Genomic DNA, 10,000 nt, shown 5'->3' with positions numbered 1-10,000 from the left:
GCACGAAATATTCATATGTTACTATGTAAAGACAAGAAGTGTTCTAATTGTATTCAATAGGATCGCAGCGGTTCCTGCCGTACGTGATAGCCAGTAAAACAAATGAGAAGGTAGGAATGTGAGTTTTCAATGACGTTTATATTATTATATAAATGACATACGTGTATCTTAAAACGAAGAAAGATTATCAAAAATCGACAAGAGAAACCGAGAAAAAAAAATTGCCTACAATGCCGTAACAGCGACATTACACAGCTGTTTGCCGTGACCAGGATTCGAACCTGGGTTGTCGCGGCCACAACGCGAAGTACTAACCACTATACGATCACGGCTATGACTTGCAGACAGAATGTATGTGGCAAAAATTGGGTATTTAAAATTAAGGCTGATTTTAACACGTTGTCGGTACCTTTTTGGTAAAATCACTTTTCATACAAAATTTTAACGCGATATGTATGGAACGAGTGCAATCGGGCTATTCAAAAGGGATTCTGCTCCATCTTATACACTTTTTCAACCGTCTGACTGCTTTATTGTTATTGTTGGCATGGTAAAAGGGTTTAACTTATTTTTATCTTTGTATGAGATACCCATTAGAGTCGATAGGTACCGTGTCCGACGGTAGTCAAGGTCGTTAAATATTCTGAATACAAAAAAGTGAATATTTTTCTGACATTGACCTTATACATGCTGCGTGTGTGTGTGTGTGTGTATATGTATCTTGTTTTTGTTTCGCCGGTATTTTTTTTTTTTTTTTTTTTTTTACACTGGAGCACCATTACAGATTTTGAAGAAAAAACCCATGAAATCGACATTGCACGAAATATTCATATGTTACTATGTAAAGACAAGAAGTGTTCTAATTGTATTCAATAGGATCGCAGCGGTTCCTGCCGTACGTGATAGCCAGTAAAACAAATGAGAAGGTAGGAATGTGAATTTTCAATGACGTTTATATTATTATATAAATGACATACGTGTATCTTAAAACGAAGAAAGATTATCAAAAATCGACAAGAGAAACCGAGAAAAAAAAATTGCCTACAATGCCGTAAACAGCGACATTACACAGCTGTTTGCCGTGACCAGGATTCGAACCTGGGTTGTCGCGGCCACAACGCGAAGTACTAACCACTATACGATCACGGCTATGACTTGCAGACAGAATGTATGTGGCAAAAATTGGGTATTTAAAATTAAGGCTGATTTTAACACGTTGTCGGTACCTTTTTGGTAAAATCACTTTTCATACAAAATTTTAACGCGATATGTATGGAACGAGTGCAATCGGGCTATTCAAAAGGGATTCTGCTCCATCTTATACACTTTTTCAACCGTCTGACTGCTTTATTGTTATTGTTGGCATGGTAAAAGGGTTTAACTTATTTTTATCTTTGTATGAGATACCCATTAGAGTCGATAGGTACCGTGTCCGACGGTAGTCAAGGTCGTTAAATATTCTGAATACAAAAAAGTGAATATTTTTCTGACATTGACCTTATACATGCTGCGTGTGTGTGTGTGTGTGTATATGTATCTTGTTTTGTTTCGCCGGTATTTTTTTTTTTTTTTTTTTTTTTACACTGGAGCACCATTACAGATTTTGAAGAAAAAAACCCATGAAATCGACATTGCACGAAATATTCATATGTTACTATGTAAAGACAAGAAGTGTTCTAATTGTATTCAATAGGATCGCAGCGGTTCCTGCCGTACGTGATAGCCAGTAAAACAAATGAGAAGGTAGGAATGTGAATTTTCAATGACGTTTATATTATTATATAAATGACATACGTGTATCTTAAAACGAAGAAAGATTATCAAAAATCGACAAGAGAAACCGAGAAAAAAAAATTGCCTACAATGCCGTAACAGCGACATTACACAGCTGTTTGCCGTGACCAGGATTCGAACCTGGGTTGTCGCGGCCACAACGCGAAGTACTAACCACTATACGATCACGGCTATGACTTGCAGACAGAATGTATGTGGCAAAAATTGGGTATTTAAAATTAAGGCTGATTTTAACACGTTGTAGGTACCTTTTTGGTAAAATCACTTTTCATACAAAATTTTAACGCGATGTATGGAACGAGTGCAATCGGGCTATTCAAAAGGGATTCTGCTCCATCTTATACACTTTTTCAACCGTCTGACTGCTTTATTGTTATTGTTGGCATGGTAAAAGGGTTTAACTTATTTTTATCTTTGTATGAGATACCCATTAGAGTCGATATATAGGTACCGTGTCCGACGGTAGTCAAGGTCGTTAAATATTCTGAATACAAAAAAGTGAATATTTTTCTGACATTGACCTTATACATGCTGCGTGTGTGTGTGTGTGTGTGTATATGTATCTTGTTTTTGTTTCGCCGGTATTTTTTTTTTTTTTTTTTTTTACACTGGAGCACCATTACAGATTTTGAAGAAAAAAAACCCATGAAATCGACATTGCACGAAATATTCATATGTTACTATGTAAAGACAAGAAGTGTTCTAATTGTATTCAATAGGATCGCAGCGGTTCCTGCCGTACGTGATAGCCAGTAAAACAAATGAGAAGGTAGGAATGTGAATTTTCAATGACGTTTATATTATTATATAAATGACATACGTGTATCTTAAAACGAAGAAAGATTATCAAAATCGACAAGAGAAACCGAGAAAAAAAAATTGCCTACAATGCCGTAACAGCGACATTACACAGCTGTTTGCCGTGACCAGGATTCGAACCTGGGTTGTCGCGGCCACAACGCGAAGTACTAACCACTATACGATCACGGCTATGACTTGCAGACAGAATGTATGTGGCAAAAATTGGGTATTTAAAATTAAGGCTGATTTAACACGTTGTAGGTACCTTTTTGGTAAAATCACTTTTCATACAAAATTTTAACGCGATGTATGGAACGAGTGCAATCGGGCTATTCAAAAGGGATTCTGCTCCATCTTATACACTTTTTCAACCGTCTGACTGCTTTATTGTTATTGTTGGCATGGTAAAAGGGTTTAACTTATTTTATCTTTGTATGAGATACCCATTAGAGTCGATATATAGGTACCGTGTCCGACGGTAGTCAAGGTCGTTAAATATTCTGAATACAAAAAAGTGAATATTTTTCTGACATTGACCTTATACATGCTGCGTGTGTGTGTGTGTGTGTGTATATGTATCTTGTTTTTGTTTCGCCGGTATTTTTTTTTTTTTTTTTTTTTACACTGGAGCACCATTACAGATTTTGAAGAAAAAAAAACCCATGAAATCGACATTGCACGAAATATTCATATGTTACTATGTAAAGACAAGAAGTGTTCTAATTGTATTCAATAGGATCGCAGCGGTTCCTGCCGTACGTGATAGCCAGTAAAACAAATGAGAAGGTAGGAATGTGAATTTTCAATGACGTTTATATTATTATATAAATGACATACGTGTATCTTAAAACGAAGAAAGATTATCAAAAATCGACAAGAGAAACCGAGAAAAAAAAATTGCCTACAATGCCGTAACAGCGACATTACACAGCTGTTTGCCGTGACCAGGATTCGAACCTGGGTTGTCGCGGCCACAACGCGAAGTACTAACCACTATACGATCACGGCTATGACTTGCAGACAGAATGTATGTGGCAAAAATTGGGTATTTAAAATTAAGGCTGATTTTAACACGTTGTCGGTACCTTTTGGTAAAATCACTTTTCATACAAAATTTTAACGCGATATGTATGGAACGAGTGCAATCGGGCTATTCAAAAGGGATTCTGCTCCATCTTATACACTTTTTCAACCGTCTGACTGCTTTATTGTTATTGTTGGCATGGTAAAAGGGTTTAACTTATTTTTATCTTTGTATGAGATACCCATTAGAGTCGATAGGTACCGTGTCCGACGGTAGTCAAGGTCGTTAAATATTCTGAATACAAAAAAGTGAATATTTTTCTGACATTGACCTTATACATGCTGCGTGTGTGTGTGTGTGTGTGTGTATATGTATCTTGTTTTTGTTTCGCCGGTATTTTTTTTTTTTTTTTTTTTTTTTTACACTGGAGCACCATTACAGATTTTGAAGAAAAAAACCCATGAAATCGACATTGCACGAAATATTCATATGTTACTATGTAAAGACAAGAAGTGTTTCTAATTGTATTCAATAGGATCGCAGCGGTTCCCTGCCGTACGTGATAGCCAGTAAAACAAATGAGAAGGTAGGAATGTGAATTTTCAATGACGTTTATATTATTATATAAATGACATACGTGTATCTTAAAACGAAGAAAGATTATCAAAAATCGACAAGAGAAACCGAGAAAAAAAAAATTGCCTACAATGCCGTAACAGCGACATTACACAGCTGTTTGCCGTGACCAGGATTCGAACCTGGGTTGTCGCGGCCACAACGCGAAGTACTAACCACTATACGATCACGGCTATGACTTGCAGACAGAATGTATGTGGCAAAAATTGGGTATTTAAAATTAAGGCTGATTTTAACACGTTGTCGGTACCTTTTTGGTAAAATCACTTTTCATACAAAATTTTAACGCGATATGTATGGAACGAGTGCAATCGGGCTATTCAAAAGGGATTCTGCTCCATCTTATACACTTTTTCAACCGTCTGACTGCTTTATTGTTATTGTTGGCATGGTAAAAGGGTTTAACTTATTTTTATCTTTGTATGAGATACCCATTAGAGTCGATAGGTACCGTGTCCGACGGTAGTCAAGGTCGTTAAATATTCTGAATACAAAAAAGTGAATATTTTTCTGACATTGACCTTATACATGCTGCGTGTGTGTGTGTGTGTGTGTGTATATGTATCTTGTTTTTGTTTCGCCGGTATTTTTTTTTTTTTTTTTTTTTTTTACACTGGAGCACCATTACAGATTTTGAAGAAAAAAACCCATGAAATCGACATTGCACGAAATATTCATATGTTACTATGTAAAGACAAGAAGTGTTCTAATTGTATTCAATAGGATCGCAGCGGTTCCTGCCGTACGTGATAGCCAGTAAAACAAATGAGAAGGTAGGAATGTGAATTTTCAATGACGTTTATATTATTATATAAATGACATACGTGTATCTTAAAACGAAGAAAGATTATCAAAATCGACAAGAGAAACCGAGAAAAAAAAAATTGCCTACAATGCCGTAACAGCGACATTACACAGCTGTTTGCCGTGACCAGGATTCGAACCTGGGTTGTCGCGGCCACAAACGCGAAGTACTAACCACTATACGATCACGGCTATGACTTGCAGACAGAATGTATGTGGCAAAAATTGGGTATTTAAAATTAAGGCTGATTTTAACACGTTGTCGGTACCTTTTTGGTAAAATCACTTTTCATACAAAATTTTAACGCGATATGTATGGAACGAGTGCAATCGGGCTATTCAAAAGGGATTCTGCTCCATCTTATACACTTTTTCAACCGTCTGACTGCTTTATTGTTATTGTTGGCATGGTAAAAGGGTTTAACTTATTTTTATCTTTGTATGAGATACCCATTAGAGTCGATAGGTACCGTGTCCGACGGTAGTCAAGGTCGTTAAATATTCTGAATACAAAAAGTGAATATTTTTCTGACATTGACCTTATACATGCTGCGTGTGTGTGTGTGTGTGTGTATATGTATCTTGTTTTTGTTTCGCCGGTATTTTTTTTTTTTTTTTTTTTTTTACACTGGAGCACCATTACAGATTTTGAAGAAAAAAACCCATGAAATCGACATTGCACGAAATATTCATATGTTACTATGTAAAGACAAGAAGTGTTCTAATTGTATTCAATAGGATCGCAGCGGTTCCTGCCGTACGTGATAGCCAGTAAAACAAATGAGAAGGTAGGAATGTGAATTTTCAATGACGTTTATATTATTATATAAATGACATACGTGTATCTTAAAACGAAGAAAGATTATCAAAATCGACAAGAGAAACCGAGAAAAAAAAATTGCCTACAATGCCGTAACAGCGACATTACACAGCTGTTTGCCGTGACCAGGATTCGAACCTGGGTTGTCGCGGCCACAACGCGAAGTACTAACCACTATACGATCACGGCTATGACTTGCAGACAGAATGTATGTGGCAAAAATTGGGTATTTAAAATTAAGGCTGATTTTAACACGTTGTCGGTACCTTTTTGGTAAAATCACTTTTCATACAAAATTTTAACGCGATATGTATGGAACGAGTGCAATCGGGCTATTCAAAAGGGATTCTGCTCCATCTTATACACTTTTTCAACCGTCTGACTGCTTTATTGTTATTGTTGGCATGGTAAAAGGGTTTAACTTATTTTTATCTTTGTATGAGATACCCATTAGAGTCGATAGGTACCGTGTCCGACGGTAGTCAAGGTCGTTAAATATTCTGAATACAAAAAAGTGAATATTTTTCTGACATTGACCTTATACATGCTGCGTGTGTGTGTGTGTGTGTATATGTATCTTGTTTTTGTTTCGCCGGTATTTTTTTTTTTTTTTTTTTTTTTACACTGGAGCACCATTACAGATTTTGAAGAAAAAAACCCATGAAATCGACATTGCACGAAATATTCATATGTTACTATGTAAAGACAAGAAGTGTTCTAATTGTATTCAATAGGATCGCAGCGGTTCCTGCCGTACGTGATAGCCAGTAAAACAAATGAGAAGGTAGGAATGTAAATTTTCAATGACGTTTATATTATTATATAAATGACATACGTGTATCTTAAAACGAAGAAAGATTATCAAAAATCGACAAGAGAAACCGAGAAAAAAAAAATTGCCTACAATGCCGTAACAGCGACATTACACAGCTGTTTGCCGTGACCAGGATTCGAACCTGGGTTGTCGCGGCCACAACGCGAAGTACTAACCACTATACGATCACGGCTATGACTTGCAGACGGAATGTATGTGGCAAAAATTGGGTATTTAAATTAAGGCTGATTTTAACACGTTGTCGGTACCTTTTTGGTAAAATCACTTTTCATACAAAATTTTAACGCGATATGTATGGAACGAGTGCAATCGGGCTATTCAAAAGGGATTCTGCTCCATCTTATACACTTTTTCAACCGTCTGACTGCTTTATTGTTATTGTTGGCATGGTAAAAGGGTTTAACTTATTTTTATCTTTGTATGAGATACCCATTAGAGTCGATAGGTACCGTGTCCGACGGTAGTCAAGGTCGTTAAATATTCTGAATACAAAAAAGTGAATATTTTTCTGACATTGACCTTATACATGCTGCGTGTGTGTGTGTGTGTGTGTATATGTATCTTGTTTTTGTTTCGCCGGTATTTTTTTTTTTTTTTTTTTTTTACACTGGAGCACCATTACAGATTTTGAAGAAAAAAACCCATGAAATCGACATTGCACGAAATATTCATATGTTACTATGTAAAGACAAGAAGTGTTCTAATTGTATTCAATAGGATCGCAGCGGTTCCTGCCGTACGTGATAGCCAGTAAAACAAATGAGAAGGTAGGAATGTGAATTTTCAATGACGTTTATATTATTATATAAATGACATACGTGTATCTTAAAACGAAGAAAGATTATCAAAAATCGACAAGAGAAACCGAGAAAAAAAAAATTGCCTACAATGCCGTAACAGCGACATTACACAGCTGTTTTGCCGTGACCAGGATTCGAACCTGGGTTGTCGCGGCCACAACGCGAAGTACTAACCACTATACGATCACGGCTATGACTTGCAGACAGAATGTATGTGGCAAAAATTGGGTATTTAAAATTAAGGCTGATTTTAACACGTTGTCGGTACCTTTTTGGTAAAATCACTTTTCATACAAAATTTTAACGCGATATGTATGGAACGAGTGCAATCGGGCTATTCAAAAGGGATTCTGCTCCATCTTATACACTTTTTCAACCGTCTGACTGCTTTATTGTTATTGTTGGCATGGTAAAAGGGTTTAACTTATTTTTATCTTTGTATGAGATACCCATTAGAGTCGATAGGTACCGTGTCCGACGGTAGTCAAGGTCGTTAAATATTCTGAATACAAAAAAGTGAATATTTTTCTGACATTGACCTTATACATGCTGCGTGTGTGTGTGTGTGTGTATATGTATCTTGTTTTTGTTTCGCCGGTATTTTTTTTTTTTTTTTTTTTTTACACTGGAGCACCATTACAGATTTTGAAGAAAAAAAACCCATGAAATCGACATTGCACGAAATATTCATATGTTACTATGTAAAGACAAGAAGTGTTCTAATTGTATTCAATAGGATCGCAGCGGTTCCTGCCGTACGTGATAGCCAGTAAAACAAATGAGAAGGTAGGAATGTGAATTTTCAATGACGTTTATATTATTATATAAATGACATACGTGTATCTTAAAACGAAGAAAGATTATCAAAAATCGACAAGAGAAACCGAGAAAAAAAAAATTGCCTACAATGCCGTAACAGCGACATTACACAGCTGTTTGCCGTGACCAGGATTCGAACCTGGGTTGTCGCGGCCACAACGCGAAGTACTAACCACTATACGATCACGGCTATGACTTGCAGACAGAATGTATGTGGCAAAAATTGGGTATTTAAAATTAAGGCTGATTTTAACACGTTGTCGGTACCTTTTTGGTAAAATCACTTTTCATACAAAATTTTAACGCGATATGTATGGAACGAGTGCAATCGGGGCTATTCAAAAGGGATTCTGCTCCATCTTATACACTTTTTCAACCGTCTGACTGCTTTATTGTTATTGTTGGCATGGTAAAAGGGTTTAACTTATTTTTATCTTTGTATGAGATACCCATTAGAGTCGATAGGTACCGTGTCCGACGGTAGTCAAGGTCGTTAAATATTCTGAATACAAAAAAGTGAATATTTTTCTGACATTGACTTTATACATGCTGCGTGTGTGTGTGTGTGTGTGTATATGTATCTTGTTTTTGTTTCGCCGGTATTTTTTTTTTTTTTTTTTTTTTTTACACTGGAGCACCATTACAGATTTTGAAGAAAAAAACCCATGAAATCGACATTGCACGAAATATTCATATGTTACTATGTAAAGACAAGAAGTGTTCTAATTGTATTCAATAGGATCGCAGCGGTTCCTGCCGTACGTGATAGCCAGTAAAACAAATGAGAAGGTAGGAATGTGAATTTTCAATGACGTTTATATTATTATATAAATGACATACGTGTATCTTAAAACGAAGAAAGATTATCAAAAATCGACAAGAGAAACCGAGAAAAAAAAAATTGCCTACAATGCCGTAACAGCGACATTACACAGCTGTTTGCCGTGACCAGGATTCGAACCTGGGTTGTCGCGGCCACAACGCGAAGTACTAACCACTATACGATCACGGCTATGACTTGCAGACAGAATGTATGTGGCAAAAATTGGGTATTTAAAAATTAAGGCTGATTTTAACACGTTGTCGGTACCTTTTTGGTAAAATCACTTTTTCATACAAAATTTTAACGCGATATGTATGGAACGAGTGCAATCGGGCTATTCAAAAGGGATTCTGCTCCATCTTATACACTTTTTCAACCGTCTGACTGCTTTATTGTTATTGTTGGCATGGTAAAAGGGTTTAACTTATTTTTATCTTTGTATGAGATACCCATTAGAGTCGATAGGTACCGTGTCCGACGGTAGTCAAGGTCGTTAAATATTCTGAATACAAAAAAGTGAATATTTTTCTGACATTGACTTTATACATGCTGCGTGTGTGTGTGTGTGTGTGTGTATATGTATCTTGTTTTTGTTTCGCCGGTATTTTTTTTTTTTTTTTTTTTTTTACACTGGAGCACCATTACAGATTTTGAAGAAAAAAACCCATGAAATCGACATTGCACGAAATATTCATATGTTACTATGTAAAGACAAGAAGTGTTCTAATTGTATTCAATAGGATCGCAGCGGTTCCTGCCGTACGTGATAGCCAGTAAAACAAATGAGAAGGTAGGAATGTGAATTTTCAATGACGTTTATATTATTATATAAATGACATACGTG

At 36.2% G+C, this 10,000-nt stretch overlaps 11 non-coding genes across 11 annotated transcripts; all 11 read right to left on the bottom strand.

Annotated features, from left to right (window-relative positions):
* Positions 1–260: 260 nt before the first annotated feature.
* On the bottom strand, positions 261–332 carry Trnah-gug (transfer RNA histidin (anticodon GUG)). Its single transcript has one exon. It is a non-coding gene; the product is annotated as a tRNA-His (tRNA).
* A 745-nt stretch (positions 333–1,077) lies between these two features.
* Positions 1,078–1,149, bottom strand: Trnah-gug (transfer RNA histidin (anticodon GUG)). Its single transcript has one exon. It is a non-coding gene; the product is annotated as a tRNA-His (tRNA).
* Positions 1,150–1,893: 744 nt separating this feature from the next.
* Positions 1,894–1,965, bottom strand: Trnah-gug (transfer RNA histidin (anticodon GUG)). Its single transcript has one exon. It is a non-coding gene; the product is annotated as a tRNA-His (tRNA).
* Positions 1,966–2,712: 747 nt separating this feature from the next.
* On the bottom strand, positions 2,713–2,784 carry Trnah-gug (transfer RNA histidin (anticodon GUG)). Its single transcript has one exon. It is a non-coding gene; the product is annotated as a tRNA-His (tRNA).
* A 747-nt stretch (positions 2,785–3,531) lies between these two features.
* Positions 3,532–3,603, bottom strand: Trnah-gug (transfer RNA histidin (anticodon GUG)). The gene has a single exon. It is a non-coding gene; the product is annotated as a tRNA-His (tRNA).
* A 753-nt stretch (positions 3,604–4,356) lies between these two features.
* Positions 4,357–4,428, bottom strand: Trnah-gug (transfer RNA histidin (anticodon GUG)). Its single transcript has one exon. It is a non-coding gene; the product is annotated as a tRNA-His (tRNA).
* Positions 4,429–5,996: 1,568 nt separating this feature from the next.
* Trnah-gug (transfer RNA histidin (anticodon GUG)) lies at positions 5,997–6,068 on the bottom strand. The gene has a single exon. It is a non-coding gene; the product is annotated as a tRNA-His (tRNA).
* A 746-nt stretch (positions 6,069–6,814) lies between these two features.
* Positions 6,815–6,886, bottom strand: Trnah-gug (transfer RNA histidin (anticodon GUG)). The gene has a single exon. It is a non-coding gene; the product is annotated as a tRNA-His (tRNA).
* Positions 6,887–7,633: 747 nt separating this feature from the next.
* Positions 7,634–7,705, bottom strand: Trnah-gug (transfer RNA histidin (anticodon GUG)). The gene has a single exon. It is a non-coding gene; the product is annotated as a tRNA-His (tRNA).
* A 746-nt stretch (positions 7,706–8,451) lies between these two features.
* On the bottom strand, positions 8,452–8,523 carry Trnah-gug (transfer RNA histidin (anticodon GUG)). The gene has a single exon. It is a non-coding gene; the product is annotated as a tRNA-His (tRNA).
* A 750-nt stretch (positions 8,524–9,273) lies between these two features.
* Positions 9,274–9,345, bottom strand: Trnah-gug (transfer RNA histidin (anticodon GUG)). The gene has a single exon. It is a non-coding gene; the product is annotated as a tRNA-His (tRNA).
* Between the last annotated feature and the right edge of the window lie 655 nt (positions 9,346–10,000).

The sequence above is a fragment of the Mytilus edulis genome, unplaced genomic scaffold (assembly GCF_963676685.1).
Source record: "Mytilus edulis unplaced genomic scaffold, xbMytEdul2.2 SCAFFOLD_2199, whole genome shotgun sequence".
Classification (NCBI taxonomy): domain Eukaryota; kingdom Metazoa; phylum Mollusca; class Bivalvia; order Mytilida; family Mytilidae; genus Mytilus; species Mytilus edulis.
This window is presented reverse-complemented; position numbering and strand designations above follow the sequence as displayed.